Source organism: Acipenser ruthenus, chromosome 52, assembly GCF_902713425.1.
Source record: "Acipenser ruthenus chromosome 52, fAciRut3.2 maternal haplotype, whole genome shotgun sequence".
Taxonomy (NCBI): domain Eukaryota; kingdom Metazoa; phylum Chordata; class Actinopteri; order Acipenseriformes; family Acipenseridae; genus Acipenser; species Acipenser ruthenus.
The window spans coordinates 61,444-80,000 of NC_081240.1; positions in this window are offsets into that span (position 1 = coordinate 61,444).

Consider the following 18,557-nt stretch of genomic DNA (forward strand, 5'->3'; position numbering starts at 1 on the left):
TGCATTGAAACGATGTTCCCTCGAGACACGGGACCCAGACTAACACCCGTGCAGCTCGGCGGGGGATGAGCAGGTGTTCACCCCGAGCTAGCGGAACACAAAAAAAAATAAAAAATCAAGTAATAGCACCAGCCCAGCCCTGCTCTGCACAGGACCAATCGAGTTCACGCCACCACCATGTAAAAAAATTTAAAAAAAGCAAGTAATAGCACCAGCCCTGCCCTGCTCTGCACAGAACCAATCGAGTTCAAGCCTCCACCACGTAAAAAAAAGCAAGTAATAGCACAAGACCTGCCCTGCACTGCAAAGGACCAATCGAGTTCACGCCACCTCCACGTAATAAAAAAAAATCAAGTAATAGCGCCAGCCCTGCCCTGCTCTCCACAGGACCAATTGAGTTCACGCCACCACCACGTAAAAAAAATTCAAGTAATAGCGCCAGCCCTGCCCTGCTCTGCCCTGCACTGCACAGGAAAAATCGAGTTCATGCCACCACCACGTAAAAAAAAAAAAAATTCAAGTAATAGCGCCAGCCCTACCCTGCTCTGCACAGGACCAATCGAGTTCATGCCACCACCACGTAAAAAAAAAAAATATTCAAGTAATAGCGCCAGCCCTGCCCTGCTCTGCACAGGACCAATCAAGTTCACGCCACCACCACGTAAAAAAAAAATAAAATAAATTATTCAAGTAATAGCGCCAGCCCTGCCCTGCTCTGCCCTGCTCTGCACAGGACCAATCAAGTTCATGCCACCACTACGTAAAAAAAATAAATAAATAAATATTCAAGTAATAGCGCCAGCCCTGCCCTGCTCTGCACAGGACCAAACAAGTTCACGCCACCACCACGTAAAAAAAAAAACAAACAAAAAAATTATTCAATTAATAGCGCCAGCCCTGCCCTGCTCTGCACAGGACCAATCAAGTTCACGCCACCACCACGTGAAAAAAAAAAAAAAAAAAAAAATTATTCAAGTAATAGCGCCAGCCCTGCCCTGCTCTGCACAGGACCAATCAAGTTCACGCCACCACCACGTAAAAAAAAAAAAATTATTCAAGTAATAGCGCCAGCCCTGCCCTGCTCTGCACAGGACCAATCAAGTTCACGCCACCACCACGTAAGAAAAAAAAAAAAAAAAAAATATTCAAGTAATAGCGCCAGCCCTGCCCTGCTCGCCCTGCTCTGCACAGGACCAATCAAGTTCACGCCACCACCATGTAAAAAATAAATAAATATATTATTCAAGTAATAGCGCCAGCCCAGCCCTGCTCTGCATAGGACCAATCAAGTTCATGCCACCACCACGTAAAAAAAAAAAAAAAAAAAAAAAAATTATTCAAGTAATAGCGCCAGCCCTGCCCTGCTCTGCACAGGACCAATCAAGTTCACGCCACCACCACGTAAAAAAAAAAAAAAAAAAAAAAAAATATTCAAGTAATAGCACCAGCCCTGCCCTGCTCTGCCCTGCTCTGCACAGGTCCAATTAAGTTCACGCCACCACCACGTAAAAAAAAAAAAAAAAAAAAAAAATTTATTCAAGTAATAGCACCAGCCCTGCCCTGCTCTGTCCTGCTCTGCACAGGTCCAATTAAGTTCACGCCACCACCACGTAAAAAAAAAAAAAAAAAATTATTCAAGTAATAACGCCAGCCCTGCCCTGCTCTGCCCTGCTCTGCACAGGACCAATCAAGTTCACGCCACAACCACGTAAAAAAAAAAAAATAAATTATTCAATTAATAGCGCCAGCCCTGCCCTGCTCTGCACAGGAATAATCAAGTTCACGCCACCACCACGTAAAAAAAAAAAAAAAAAAAAAAAATTATTCAAGTAATAACGCCAGCCCTGCCCTGCTCTGCCCTGCTCTGCACAGGACCAATCAAGTTCACGCCACCACCACGTAAAAAAAAAAAAAAAAAAAAAATTATTCAATTAATAGCGCCAGCCCTGCCCTGCTCTGCACAGGACCAATCAAGTTCACACCACCACCACGTAAAAAAAAAAAAAAATATTCAAGTAATAGCGCCAGCCCTGCCCTGCTCTGCACAGGACCAATCAAGTTCACGCCACCACCACGTAAAAAAAAATAATTATTCAAGTAATAGCGCCAGCCCTGCCTTGCTCTGCACAGGACCAATCAAGTTCACGCCACCACCACGAAAAAAAAAAAAAAAAAAAAAAAATTATTCAATTAATAGCGCCAGCCCTGCCCTGCTCTGCACAGGACCAATCAAGTTCACACCACCACCACGTAAAAAAAAAAAAAAATATTCAAGTAATAGCGCCAGCCCTGCCCTGCTCGCCCTGCTCTGCACAGGAGCAATCAAGTTCACGCCAGCACCACGTAAAAAAAAAAAAAATTATTCAATTAATAGCGCCAGCCCTGCCCTGCTCTGCACAGGACCAATCAAGTTCACGCCACCACCACGTAATAATAAAAAAAAAATATTCAATTAATAGCGCCAGCCCTGCCCTGCTCTGCACAGGACCAATCAAGTTCACGCCACCACCACGTAAAAAAAAAAATATTGAATTAATAGCGCCAGCCCTGCCCTGCTCTGCACAGGACCAATCAAGATCACGCCACCACCACGTAAAAAAAAAAAAAAAATTATTCAAGTAATAGCGCCAGCCCTGCCCTGCTCTGCACAGGACCAATCAAGTTCACGCCACCACCACGTAAAAAAAAAAATAAAAAATTATTCAATTAATAGCGCCAGCCCTGCCCTGCTCTGCACAGGACCAATCAAGTTCACGCCAGCACCACGTAAAAAATAAAAATAAAAAAATTATTCAAGTAATAGCGCCAGCCCTGCCCTGCTCTGCACAGGACCAATCAAGTTCACGCCACCACCACGTAAAAAAAAAAAATAATAATTATTCAAGTAATAGCGCCAGCCCTACACTGCTCAGCACAGGACCAATCAAGTTCACGCCACCACCACGTACAAAAAAAAAAAAAAAAAATTTATTGAAGTAATAGCGCCAGCCCTGCCCTGCTCGCCCTGCTCGCACTGCTCTGCACAGGACGAATCAAGTTCACGCCACCACCACGTAAAAAAAAAAAATTATTCAAGTAATAGCACCAGCCCTGCCCTGCTCTGCACAGGACCAATCAAGTTCACGCCACCACCACGTAAAAAAAAAAAAATATTCAAGTAATAGCGCCAGCCCTGCCCTGCTCTGCACAGGACCAATCAAGTTCACACCACCACCACGTAAAAAAAAAAAAAAAAAAATTATTCAAGTGATAGCGCCAGCCCTGCCCTGCTCTGCACAGGAACAATCAAGTTCATGCCACCACCACGTAAAAAAAAAAAAAAACAAAAAAAAAAATTATTCAAGTAATAGCGCCAGCCCTGCCCTGCTCTGCACAGGACCAATCAAGTTCACGCCACCACCACGTAAAAAAAAAAAAAAAAAATTATTCAAGTAATAGCGCCAGCCCTGCCCTGCTCTGCCCTGCTCTGCACAGGACCAATCAAGTTCATGCCACCACCACGTAAAAAAAAAAATTATTCAAGTAATAGCGCCAGCCCTGCCCTGCTCTGCACAGGAAAAAACAAGTTCACGCCACCACCACGTAAAAAAAATAAAAAAATAAAAAATTATTCAATTAATAGCGCCAGCCCTGCCCTGCTCTGCACAGGACCAATCAAGTTCACGCCACCACCACGTAAAAAAAAAAAAAAAAAAATTATTCAATTAATAGCGCCAGCCCTGCCCTGCTCTGCACAGGACCAATCAAGTTCACACCACCACCACGTAAAAAAAAAAAAAAATATTCAAGTAATAGCGCCAGCCCTGCCCTGCTCGCCCTGCTCTGCACAGGACCAATCAAGTTCACGCCACCACCACGTAAAAAAAAAAAAAAAAATTATTCAAGTAATAGCGCCAGCCCTGCCCTGCTCTGCACAGGACCAATCAAGTTCACGCCACCACCACGTAATAATAAAAAAAAAATATTCAATTAATAGCGCCAGCCCTGCCCTGCTCTGCACAGGACCAATCAAGTTCACGCCACCACCACGTAAAAAAAAAAAAAAAATTGAAGTAATAGCGCCAGCCCTGCCCTGCTCTGCACAGGACCAATCAAGTTCACGCCACCACCACGTAAAAAAAAAAAAAATAAATTATTCAAGTAATAGCGCCAGCTCTGCCCTGCTCTGCACAGGACCAATCAAGTTCACGCCACCACCACGTAAAAAAAAAAAAAAAAAATTATTCAAGTAATAGTGCCAGCCCTGCCCTGCTCTGCCCTGCTCTGCACAGGACCAATCAAGTTCATGCCACCACCACGTAAAAAAAAAAAATTATTCAAGTAATAGCGCCAGCCCTGCCCTGCTCTGCACAGGAAAAAACAAGTTCACGCCACCACCAGGTAAAAAAAATAAAAAAATAAAAAATTATTCAATTAATAGCGCCAGCTCTGCCCTGCTCTGCACAGGACCAATCAAGTTCACGCCACCACCACGTTAAAAAAAAAAAAAAATTATTCAAGTAATAGCGCCAGCCCTGCCCTGCTCTGCACAGGACCAATCAAGTTCACGCCACCACCACGTACAAAAAAAAAAAAAAAAAAAATTTATTGAAGTAATAGCGCCAGCCCTGCCCTGCTCGCCCTGCTCGCACTGCTCTGCACAGGACCAATCAAGTTCACGCCACCACCACGTAAAAAAAAAAAAATTATTCAAGTAATAGCACCAGCCCTGCCCTGCTCTGCACAGGACCAATCAAGTTCACGCCAAAACCACGTAAAAAAAAAAAAATATTCAAGTAATAGCGCCAGCCCTGCCCTGCTCTGCACAGGACCAATCAAGTTCACGCCACCACCACGTAAAAAAAAAAAAAAAAAAATTATTCAAGTGATAGCGCCAGCCCTGCCCTGCTCTGCACAGGACCAATCAAGTTCACGCCACCACCACGTAAAAAAAAAAAAAAAATTATTCAATTAATAGCTCCAGCCCTGCCCTGCTCTGCACAGGAACAATCAAGTTCACGCCACCACCACGTAAAAAAAAAAAAAAAAAAAAAAAAAAATTATTCAAGTAATAGCGCCAGCCCTGCCCTGCTCTGCACAGGACCAATCAAGTTCACGCCACCACCACGTAAAAAAAAAAAAAAAAAAATTATTCAAGTGATAGCGCCAGCCCTGCCCTGCTCTGCACAGGACCAATCAAGTTCACGCCACCACCACGTAAAAAAAAAAAAAAAATTATTCAATTAATAGCTCCAGCCCTGCCCTGCTCTGCACAGGAACAATCAAGTTCACGCCACCACCACGTAAAAAAAAAAAAAAAAAAAAAAAAAAATTATTCAAGTAATAGCGCCAGCCCTGCCCTGCTCTGCCCTGCTCTGCACAGGACCAATCAAGTTCATGCCACCACCACGTAAAAAAAAAAAATTATTCAAGTAATAGCGCCAGCCCTGCCCTGCTCTGCACAGGAAAAAACAAGTTCACGCAACCACCACGTAAAAAAAATAAAAAAATAAAAAATTATTCAATTAATAGCGCCAGCCCTGCCCTGCTCTGCACAGGACCAATCAAGTTCACGCCACCACCACGTAAAAAAAAAAAAAAAAAAATTATTCAATTAATAGCGCCAGCCCTGCCCTGCTCTGCACAGGACCAATCAAGTTCACACCACCACCACGTAAAAAAAAAAAAAATATTCAAGTAATAGCGCCAGCCCTGCCCTGCTCGCCCTGCTCTGCACAGGACCAATCAAGTTCACGCCAGCACCACGTAAAAAAAAAAAAAAAAATTATTCAAGTAATAGCGCCAGCCCTGCCCTGCTCTGCACAGGACCAATCAAGTTCATGCCACCACCACGTAATAATAAAAAAAAAATATTCAATTAATAGCGCCAGCCCTGCCCTGCTCTGCACAGGACCAATCAAGTTCACGCCACCACCACGTAAAAAAAAAAAAAATATTGAAGTAATAGCGCCAGCCCTGCCCTGCTCTGCACAGGACCAATCAAGTTCACGCCACCACCACGTAAAAAAAAAAAAAAAAAATTATTCAAGTAATAGCGCCAGCTCTGCCCTGCTCTGCACAAGACCAATCAAGTTCACGCCACCACCACGTAAAAAAAAAAAAAAAAATTATTCAAGTAATAGTGCCAGCCCTGCCCTGCTCTGCCCTGCTCTGCACAGGAACAATCAAGTTCATGCCACCACCATGTAAAAAAAAAAAATTATTCAAGTAATAGCGCCAGCCCTGCCCTGCTCTGCACAGGAAAAAACAAGTTCACGCTACCACCAGGTAAAAAAAATAAAAAAATAAAAAATTATTCAATTAATAGCGCCAGCCCTGCCCTGCTCTGCACAGGACCAATCAAGTTCACGCCACCACCACGTAATAATAAAAAAAAAATATTCAATTAATAGCGCCAGCCCTGCCCTGCTCTGCACAGGACCAATCAAGTTCACGCCACCACCACGTAAAAAAAAAAAAAATATTGAAGTAATAGCGCCAGCCCTGCCCTGCTCTGCACAGGACCAATCAAGTTCACGCCACCACCACGTAAAAAAAAAAAAAATAAATTATTCAAGTAATAGCGCCAGCTCTACCCTGCTCTGCACAGGACCAATCAAGTTCACGCCACCACCACGTAAAAAAAAAAAAAAAAAAAATTATTCAAGTAATAGCGCCAGCCCTGCCCTGCCCTGCTCTGCACCAATCAAGTTCACGCCACCACCACGTAAAAAAAAAAAAAAAAAAAAATTATTTAAGTAATAGCGCCAGCCCTGCCCTGCTCTGCCCTGCTCTGCACAGGACCAATCAAGTTCATGCCACCACCACGTAAAAAAAAAAAAATATTCAAGTAATAGCTCCAGCCCTGCCCTGCTCTGCACAGGAAAAAACAAGTTCACGCCACCACCACGTAAAAAAAAAAAAAAAAAAAAAATTATTCAATTAATAGCGCCAGCCCTGCCCTGCTCTGCACAGGACCAATCAAGTTCACGCCACCACCACGTAAAAAAAAAAAAAAAAAAAAAAATTATTCAACTAATAGCAAAAGCCCTGCCCTGCTCTGCACAGGACCAATCAAGTTCACGCCACCACCACGTAAAAAAAAAAAAAAAAAATTATTCAAGTAATAGCGCCAGCCCTGCCCTGCTCTGCACAGGAAAAAACAAGTTCACGCCACCACCACGTAAAAAAAAAAAAAAAAAAAAAAATTATTCAATTAATAGCGCCAGCCCTGCCCTGCTCTGCACAGGACCAATCAAGTTCACGCCACCACCACGTAAAAAAAAAAAAAATATTGAATAGCGCCAGCCCTGCCCTGCTCTGCACAGGACCAATCAAGTTCACGCCACCACCACGTAAAAAAAAAAAAAAAAAAAATTATTCAAGTAATAGCGCCAGCCCTGCCCTGCTCTGCACAGGACCAATCAAGTTCACGCCACCACCACGTACAAAAAAAATAAAATAAAAATTATTCAAGTAATAGCGCCAGCCCTGCCCTGCTCTGCCCTGCTCTGCACAGGACCAATCAAGTTCATGCCACCACCACGTAAAAAAAAAAAATATTCAATAGCGCCAGCCCTGCCCTGCTCTGCACAGGAAAAAACAAGTTCACGCCACCACCACGTAAAAAAAAAAAAAAAAAAAAATTATTCAATTAATAGCGCCAGCCCTGCCCTGCTCTGCACATGACCAATCAAGTTCACGCCACCACCACGTAAAAAAAAAAAAAGAAAAAAATTATTCAAGTAATAGCACCAGCCCTGCCCTGCTCTGCACAGGACCAATCAAGTTCACGCCACCACCACGTAAAAAAAAAATAAATAAATTATTCAAGTAATAGCGCCAGCTCTACCCTGCTCTGCACAGGACCAATCAAGTTCACGCCACCACCACGTAAAAAAAAAAAAATATTGAAGTAATAGCGCCAGCCCTGCCCTGCTCGCCCTGCTCTGCACAGGACCAATCAAGTTCACGCCACCACCACGTAAAAAAAAAAAAAAAAAAATTATTCAAGTAATAGCGCCAGCCCTGCCCTGCCCTGCTCTGCACAGGACCAATCAAGTTCACGACACCACCACGTAAAAAAAAAAAAAAAAAAAAATTATTTAAGTAATAGCGCCAGCCCTGCCCTGCTCTGCCCTGCTCTGCACAGGACCAATCAAGTTCACGCCACCACCACGTAAAAAAAAAAAAAAATATTGAATAGCGCCAGCCCTGCCCTGCTCTGCACAGGACCAATCAAATTCACGCCACCAACACGTAAAAAAAAAAAAAAAAAAAATTATTCAAGTAATAGCACCAGCCCTGCCCTGCTCTGCACAGGACCAATCAAGTTCACGCCACCACCACGTACAAAAAAAATAAAATAAAAATTATTCAATAGCGCCAGCCCTGCCCTGCTCTGCACAGGACCAATCAAGTTCACGCCACCACCACGTACAAAAAAAAAAAAAAAAATTATTGAAGTAATAGCGCCAGCCCTGCCCTGCTTGCCCTGCTCGCACTGCTCTGCACAGGACCAATCAACTTCACGCCACCACCACGTAAAAAAAAAAAATTATTCAAGTAATAGCGCCAGCCCTGCCCTGCCCTGCTCTGCACAGGACCAATCAAGTTCACGCCACCACCACGTAAAAAAAAAAAAAAAAAAAAAAAATTATTCAAGTAATAGCGCCAGCCCTGCCCTGCTCTGCATAGGACCAATCAAGTTCACGCCACCACCACGTAAAAAAAAAAAAAATAATAATAATTATTCAAGTAATAGCGCCAGCCCTGCCCTGCTCTGCACAGGACCAATCAAGTTCACGCCACCACCACGTAAAAAAAAAAAATATTGAAGTAATAGCGCCAGCCCTGCCCTGCCCGCCCTGCTCTGCACAGGACCAATCAAGTTCACGCCACCACCACGTAAAAAAAAAAAAAAAAAAAAAATTATTCAAGTAATAGCGCCAGCCCTGCCCTGCCCTGCTTGCACAGGACCAATCAAGTTCACGCCACCACCACGTTAAAAAAAAAAAAAAAAATTATTCAATTAATAGCGCCAGCCCTGCCCTGCTCTGCACAGGACCAATCAAGTTCACGCCACCACCACGTAAAAAAAAAAATTATTGAAGTAATAGCGCCAGCCCTGCCCTGCTCGCCCTGCTCTGCACAGGACCAATCAAGTTCACGCCACCACCACGTAAAAAAAAAAAAAAAATTATTCAAGTAATAGCGCCAGCCCTGCCCTGCTCTGACCTGCTCTGCACAGGACCAATCAAGTTCACGCCACCACCACGTAAAAAAAAAAAAAAAAAAAAAAAAATGATTCAATTAATAGCGCCAGCCCTGCCCTGCTCTGCACAGGACCAATCAAGTTCACGCCACCACCACGTAAAAAAAAAAAAAAAAAAAAAATTATTCAAGTAATAACGCCAGCCCTGCCCTGCTCTGACCTGCTCTGCACAGGACCAATCAAGTTCACGCCACCACCACGTAAAAAAAAAAAAAAAAAAAAAAAAATGATTCAAGTAATAGCGCCAGCCCTGCCCTGCTCTGCACAGGACCAATCAAGTTCACGCCACCACCACGGAAAAAAAAAAAAAAAAAAATTATTCAAGTAATAACGCCAGCCCTGCCCTGCTCTGCCCTGCTCTGCACAGGACCAATCAAGTTCACGCCACCACCACGTAAAAAAAAATAAATAAATAAAATTTTGAAGTAATAGAGCCAGCCCTGAACTGCTCGCCCTGCTCTGCACAGGACCAATCAAGTTCACGACACCACCACGTAAAAAAAATAAATAAATAAAAATAATTATTCAAGTAATAGCACCAGCCCTGCCCTGCTCTGCCCTGCTCTGCACAGGACCAATCAAGTTCACGCCACCACCACGTAAAAAAAAAAAAAAAAAAAAAAAACTATTCAAGTAATTGCACCAGCCCTAGCTCTGCCCTGCTCTGCACAGGACCAATCAAGTTCACGCCACCACCACGTAAAAAAAAAAAAAAAAAAAAAAATTATTCAAGTAATAGCACCAGCCCTGGCTCTGCCCTGCTCTGCACAGGACCAATCAAGTTCACGCCACCACCACGTAAAAAAAAAAAAAAAAAAAAATTATTCAAGTAATAGCGCCAGCCCTGCCCTGCTCTGCACAGGACCAATCAAGTTCACGCCACCACCACGTAAAAAAAAAAAAAAAAAAATTATTCAAGTAATAGCGCCAGCCCTGCCCTGCTCTGCACAGGACCAATCAAGTTCACGCCACCACCATGTAAAAAAAAAAAATAATAATAATAATATTCAAGTAATAGCACCAGCCCTGCCCTGCTCTGCCCTGCTCTGCACAGGACCAATCAAGATCACGCCACCACCACGTAAAAAAAAAAAAAAAAAAAAAAAATTGAAGTAATAGCGCCAGCCCTGAACTGCTCGCCCTGCTCTGCACAGGACCAATCAAGTTCACGACACCACCACGTAAAAAAAAAAAAAAAAAAAAATAATTATTCAAGTAATAGCACCAGCCCTGCCCTGCTCTGCCCTGCTCTGCACAGGACCAATCAAGTTCATGCCACCACCACGTAAAAAAAAAAAAAAAAAAAATTATTCAAGTAATAGCGCCAGCCCTGCCCTGCTCTGCACAGGACCAATCAAGTTCACGCCACCACCACGTAAAAAAAAAATAAATAAAAAATATTCAAGTAATAGCGCCAGCCCTGCCCTGCTGTGCCCTGCTCTGCACAGGACCATTCAAGTTCACGCCACCACCACGTAAAAAAAAAAAAAAAAAAAATTATTCAACTAATAGCGAAAGCCCTGCCCTGCTCTACACAGGACCAATCAAGTTCACGCCACCACCACGTAAAAAAAAAAAAAAAAAAATTATTCAAGTAATAGTACCAGCCCTGCCCTGCTCTGTCCTGCTCTGCACAGGACCAATCAAGTTCACGCCACCACCACGTAAAAAAAATAAATAAATAAATAAATTATTCAAGTAATAACGCCAGCGCTGCCCTGCTATGCCCTGCTCTGCACAGGACCAATCAAGTTCACGCCACCACCATGTAAAAAAAAAAAAAAAAAAAAAAATATTCAAGTAATAGCGACAGCCCTGCCCTGCTCGCCCTGCTCTGCACAGGACCAATCAAGTTCACGCCACCACCACGTAAAAAAAAAAAAAAAAAAAAATTATTCAAGTAATAGCGCCAGCCCTGCCCTGCTCTGCACAGGACCAATCAAGTTCACGCCACCACCACGTAAAAAAAAAAAAAAAAAAAAAAATTATTCAATTAATAGCGCCAGCCCTGCCCTGCCCCTCACAGGACCAATCAAGTTCACGCCACCACCATGTAAAAAAAAAAAAAAAAAAAAATTATTCAAGTAATAGCGCCAGCCCTGCCCTGCTCTGCACAGGACCAATCAAGTTCACGCCACCACCACGTAAAAAAAAAAAAAAAAAAAAAAAATATTCAAGTAATAGCGCCAGCCCTGCCCTGCTCTGCACAGGACCAATCAAGTTCACGCCACCACCACGTAAAAAAAAAAAAAAAAAATGATTCAAGTAATAACGCCAGCCCTGCCCTGCTCTGCCCTGCTCTGCACAGGACCAATCAAGTTCACGCCACCACCACGTAAAAAAAAAAAAAAAAAAAAAATTATTCAACTAATAGCGAAAGCCCTGCTCTGCTCTGCACAGGACCAATCAAGTTCACGCCACCACCACGTAAAAAAAAAAAAAAAAAAAATTATTCAACTAATAGCGAAAGCCCTGCTCTGCTCTGCACAGGACCAATCAAGTTCACGCCACCACCACGTAAAAAAAAAAAAAAAAAAAATTATTCAACTAATAGCGAAAGCCCTGCTCTGCTCTGCACAGGACCAATCAAGTTCACGCCACCACCACGTAAAAAAAAAAAAAAAAAAAAAAAATATTCAAGTAATAACGCCAGCCCTGCCCTGCTCTGCCCTGCTCTGCACAGGACCAATCAAGTTCACGCCACCACCACGTAAAAAAAAAAAAAAAAAAAAAATTATTCAAGTAATAACGCCAGCCCTGCCCTGCTCTGCACAGGACCAATCAAGTTCACTCCACCACCACGTAAAAAAAAAAAAAAAAAAAAAATTATTAAAGTAATAGCGCCAGCCCTACCCTGCTCTGTCCTGCTCTGCACAGGACCAATCAAGTTCACGCCACCACCACGTAAAAAAAAAAAAAAAAAAAAAAAATTATTCAATTAATAGCGCCAGCCCTGCCCTGCTCTGCACAGGACCAATCAAGTTCACGCCACCACCACGTGAAAAAAAAAAAAAAAAAAAAAAAAAAATATTCAATTAATAGCGCCAGCCCTGCCCTGCTCTGCACAGGACCAATCAAGTTCACGCCACCACCACGTAAAAAAAAAAAAAAAAATTATTCAAGTAATAGTGCCAGCCCTGCCCTGCTCTGCATAGGACCAATCAAGTTCACGCCACCACGTCGTAAAAAAAAAAAAAAAAAAAAAATTATTCAACTAAGCGAAAGCCCTGCCATGCTCTGCACAGGACCAATCAAGTTCACGCCACCACCACGTAAAAAAAAAAAAAAAAAAAAAAAATTATTCAACTAATAGCGAAAGCCCTGCCATGCTCTGCACAGGACCAATCAAGTTCACGCCACCACCACGTAAAAAAAAAAAAAAAAAATGATTCAAGTAATAACGCCAGCCCTGCCCTGCTCTGCATAGGACCAATCAAGTTCACGCCACCACCACGTAAAAAAAAAAAAAAAAAAAAAAATTATTCAACTAATAGCGAAAGCCCTGCCATGCTCTGCACAGGACCAATCAAGTTCACGCCACCACCACGTAAAAAAAAAAAAAAAAAAAAAAAATTATTCAACTAATAGCGAAAGCCCTGCCATGCTCTGCACAGGACCAATCAAGTTCACGCCACCACCACGTAAAAAAAAAAAAAATAAATAAAAATATTCAAGTAATAGCGCCAGCCCTGCCCTGCTCTGCACAGGACCAATCAAGTTCACGCCACCACCACGTAAAAAAAAAAAAAAAAAATGATTCAAGTAATAACGCCAGCCCTGCCCTGCTCTGCCCTGCTCTGCACAGGACCAATCAAGTTCACGCCACCACCACGTAAAAAAAAAAAAAAAAAAAAAATTATTCAACTAATAGCGAAAGCCCTGCTCTGCTCTGCACAGGACCAATCAAGTTCACGCCACCACCACGTAAAAAAAAAAAAAAAAAAAATTATTCAACTAATAGCGAAAGCCCTGCTCTGCTCTGCACAGGACCAATCAAGTTCACGCCACCACCACGTAAAAAAAAAAAAAAAAAAAAAATTATTCAACTAATAGCGAAAGCCCTGCTCTGCTCTGCACAGGACCAATCAAGTTCACGCCACCACCACGTAAAAAAAAAAAAAAAAAAAATTATTCAACTAATAGCGAAAGCCCTGCTCTGCTCTGCACAGGACCAATCAAGTTCACGCCACCACCACGTAAAAAAAAAAAAAAAAAAAAAAAAATATTCAAGTAATAACGCCAGCCCTGCCCTGCTCTGCCCTGCTCTGCCCTGCTCTGCACAGGACCAATCAAGTTCACGCCACCACCACGTAAAAAAAAAAAAAAAAAAAAAATTATTCAACTAATAGCGAAAGCCCTGCCCTGCTCTGCACAGGACCAATCAAGTTCACGCCACCACCACGTAAAAAAAAAAAAAATTATTCAAGTAATAGCGCCAGCCCTGCCCTGCTCTGCACAGGACCAATCAAGTTCACGCCACCACCACGTAAAAAAAAAAAAAATTATTCAATTAATAGCGCCAGCCCTGCCATGCTCTGCACAGGACCAATCAAGTTCACGCCACCACCACATAAAAAAAAAAATAAATAAATAATTATTCAAGTAATAGCACCAGCCCTGCCCTACTCTGCCCTGCTCTGCACAGGACCAATCAAGTTCACGCCACCACCACGTAAAAAAAAAAAAAAAAAAAAAAAAAATTATTCAAGTAATAGCGCCAGCCCTGCCCTGCTCTCCACAGGACCAATCAAGTTCACGCCACCACCACATAAAAAAAAAAAAAAAAATTATTAAAGTAATAGCACCAGCCCTGCCCTGCTCTGCCCTGCTCTGCACAGTACCAATCAAGTTCACGCCACCACCATGTAAAAATAAATAAATAAATAAAAATTATTCAACTAATAGCGAAAGCCCTGCCCTGCACTGCACAGGACCAATCAAGTTCACGCCACCACCACGTAAAAAAAAAAAAAAAAAAAAAAAAAAAATTTTCAATTAATAGCGCCAGCCCTGCCCTGCTCTGCACAGGACCAATCAAGTTCACGCCACCACCACGTAAAAAAAAAAAAAAAAAAAAAAAAAAAAATATTCAATTAATAGCGCCAGCCCTGCCCTGCTCTGCACAGGACCAATCAAGTTCACGCCACCACCACGTAAAAAAAAAAAAAAAAAAAAAATTATACAATTAATAGCGCCAGCCCTGCCCTGCTCTGCACAGGACCAATCAAGTTCACGCCACCACCACGTAAAAAAAAAAAAAAAAATATTCAAGTAATAGCGCCAGCCCTGCCCTGCTCGCCCTGCTCTGCACAGGACCAATCAAGTTCACGCCACCAACACGTAAAAAAAAAAAAAAAAAAAATTCTAGTAATAGCGCCAGCCCTGCCCTGCTCTGCCCTGCTCTGCACAGGACCATTCAAGTTCACGCCACCACCACGTAAAAAAAAAAAAATTATTCAATAGCGCCAGCCCTGCCCTGCTCTGCACAGGACCAATCAAGTTCACGCCACCACCACGTAAAAAAAAAAAAAAAAAAATTATTCAAGTAATAGCGCCAGCCCTGCCCTGCTCTGCACAGGACCAATCATGTTCACGCCACCACCACGTAAAAAAAAAAAAAAATTATTCAATTAATAGCGCCAGCCCTGCCCTGCTCTGCACAGGACCAATCAAGTTCACGCCACCACCACGTAAAAAAAAAAAAATAAAAAATTATTCAAGTAATAGCACCAGCCCTGCCCTGCTCTGCCCTGCTCAGCACAGGACCAATCAAGTTCACGCCACCACCACGTAAAAAAAAAAAAAAAAAAAAAAAATTCAAGTAATAGCGCCAGCCCTGCCCTGCTCTGTACAGGACCAATCAAGTTCACGCCACCACCACGTAAAAAAAAAAAATAAAATTATTCAATTAATAGCGCCAGCCCTGCCCTGCTCTGCACAGGACCAATCAAGTTCACGCCACCACCACGTAAAAAAATAAATAAATAAATAAATTATTCAAGTAATAGCGCCAGCCCTGCCCTGCTCTGCACAGGACCAATCAAGTTCACGCCACCACCACGTAAAAAAAAAAAAATTATTCAATTAATAGCGCCAGCCCTGCCCTGCTCTGCACAGGACCAATCAAGTTCACGCCACCAGCACGTAAAAAAAAAAAAAAAATTATTCAATTAATAGCGCCAGCCCTGCCCTGCTCTGCACAGGACCAATCAAGTTCACGCCACCACCACGTAAATAAATAAATAAATAAATAAATTATTCAAGTAATAGCGCCAGCCCTGCCCTGCTCTGCACAGGACCAATCAAGTTCACGCCACCACCACGTAATAATAAAAAAAAAATATTCAATTAATAGCGCCAGCCCTGCCCTGCTCTGCACAGGACCAATCAAGTTCACGCCACCACCACGTAAAAAAAAAAAAAAAAAAAAAAAAATTATTCAAGTAATAGCGCCAGCCCTACCCTGCTCTGCACAGGACCAATCAAGTTCACGCCACCACCACGTAAAAAAAAAAAAAAAAAATTATTCAAGTAATAGCGCCAGCCCTGCCCTGCTCTGCCCTGCTCTGCACAGGACCAATCAAGTTCACGCCACCACCACGTAAAAAAAAAAAAAAAAAAAATTCAAGTAATAGCGCCAGCCCTGCCCTGCTCTGTACAGGACCAATCAAGTTCACGCCACCACCACGTAAAAAAAAAAAAAAAAAATTATTCAATTAATAGCGCCAGCCTTGCCCTGCTCTGCACAGGACCAATCAAGTTCACGCCACCACCACGTAAAAAAAAAAAAAAAAAAATTATTCAAGTAATAGCGCCAGCCCTGCCCTGCTCTGCACAGGACCAATCAAGTTCACGCCACCACCACGTAAAAAAAAAAAAAAAAAAATTATTCAAGTAATAGCGCCAGCCCTGCCCTGCTCTGCACAGGACCAATCAAGTTCACGCCACCACCACGTAAAAAAAAAAAAAAAAAAAAAATTATTCAAGTAATAGCGCCAGCCCTGCCCTGCTCTGCACAGGACCAATCAAGTGGACGCCACCACCACGTAAAAAAAAAAAATAAAAAAATATTCAAGTAATAGCGCCAGCCCTGCCCTGCTCTGCCCTGCTCTGCACAGGACCAATCAAGTTGACGCCACCACCACGTAAAAAAAAAAAAATTATTCAAGTAATAGCGCCAGCCCTACCCTGCTCTGCCCTGCTCTGCACAGGACCAATCAAGTTGACGCCACCACCACGTAAAAAAAAAAAAAATAATTCAAGTAATAGCGCCAGCCCTGCCCTGCTCTGCACAGGACCAATCAAGTTCACGCCACCACAACGTAAAAAAAAAAAAAAAAAAAATTATTCAACTAATAGCGAAAGCCCTGCTCTGCTCTGCACAGGACCAATCAAGTTCACGCCACCACCACGTAAAAAAAAAAAAAAAAAAATTATTCAAGTAATAGCGCCAGCCCTGCCCTGCTCTGCACAGGACCAATCAAGTTCACGCCACCACCACGTAAAAAAAAAAAAAAAAAAATTATTCAAGTAATAGCGCCAGCCCTGCCCTGCTCTGCACAGGACCAATCAAGTTCACGCCACCACCACGTAAAAAAAAAAAAAAAAAAAAAATTATTCAAGTAATAGCGCCAGCCCTGCCCTGCTCTGCACAGGACCAATCAAGTGGACGCCACCACCACGTAAAAAAAAAAAATAAAAAAATATTCAAGTAATAGCGCCAGCCCTGCCCTGCTCTGCCCTGCTCTGCACAGGACCAATCAAGTTGACGCCACCACCACGTAAAAAAAAAAAAATTATTCAAGTAATAGCGCCAGCCCTACCCTGCTCTGCCCTGCTCTGCACAGGACCAATCAAGTTGACGCCACCACCACGTAAAAAAAAAAAAAATAATTCAAGTAATAGCGCCAGCCCTGCCCTGCTCTGCACAGGACCAATCAAGTTCACGCCACCACAACGTAAAAAAAAAAAAAAAAAAAAATGTTCAAGTAATAGCGCCAGCCCTGCCCTGCTCTGCACAGGACCAATCAAGTTCACGCCACCACCACGTAAAAAAAAATAATAATAATAATGATTCAAGTAATAGCGCCAGCCCTGCCCTGCTGCACAGGACCAATCAAGTTCACGCCACCACCACGTAAAAAAAAAAAAAAAAAATTATTCAAGTAATAGCGCCAGCACTGCACTGCTCTGCCCTGCTCTGCACAGGACCAATCAAGTTCACGCCACCACCACGTAAAAAAAAATAAATATTCTAGTAATGGCGCCAGCCCATCCCTGCTCTGCCCTGCTCTGCACAGGACTAATCAAGTTCACACCACCACCACGTAAAAAAAAAAAAAAAATTATTCAAGTAATAGCGCCAGCCCTGCCCTGCTCTGCACAGGACCAATCAAGTTCACGCCACCACCACGTAAAAAAAAAAAAAATATTCAAGTAATAGCGCCAGCCCTGCCCTGCTCTGCACAGGACCAATCAAGTTCACGCCACCACCACGTAAAAAAAAAAAAAAAATTATTCAAGTAATAGCGCCAGCCCTGCCCTGCTCTGCACAGGACCAATCAAGTTCACGCCACCACCACGTAAAAAAAAAAAAAATTATTCAATTAATAGCGCCAGCCCTGCCCTGCTCTGCACAGGACCAATCAAGTTCATGCCACCACCACGTAAAAAAAAAAAAAAAAAAAAAATTATTCAAGTAATAGCGCCAGCCCTGCCCTGCTCTGCACAGGACCAATCAAGTTCACGCCACCACCACGTAAAAAAAAAAAAATTATTCAATTAATAGCGCCAGCCCTGCCCTGCTCTGCACAGGACCAATCAAGTTCACGCCACCACCACGTAAAAAAAAAAAAAAAAAAAAAAAAATTATTCAAGTAATAGCGCCAGCCCTGCCCTGCTCTGCACAGGACCAATCAAGTTCACGCCACCACCACGTAAAAAAAAAAAAAAAAAATTATTCAATTAATAGCGCCAGCCCTGCCCTGCTCTGCACAGGACCAATCAAGTTCACGCCACCACCATGTAAAAAAAAAAAAAAAAATTATTCAATTAATAGCGCCAGCCCTGCCCTGCTCTGCACAGGACCAATCAAGTTCACGACACCACCACGTAAAAAAAAAAAAAAAAAAATTATTCAATTAATAGCGCCAGCCCTGCCCTGCTCTGCACAGGACCAATCAAGTTCACGCCACCACCACGTAAAAAAATAAATAAATAAATAAATTATTCAAGTAATAGCGCCAGCCCTGCCCTGCTCTGCACAGGACCAATCAAGTTCACGCCACCACCACGTAAAAAAAAA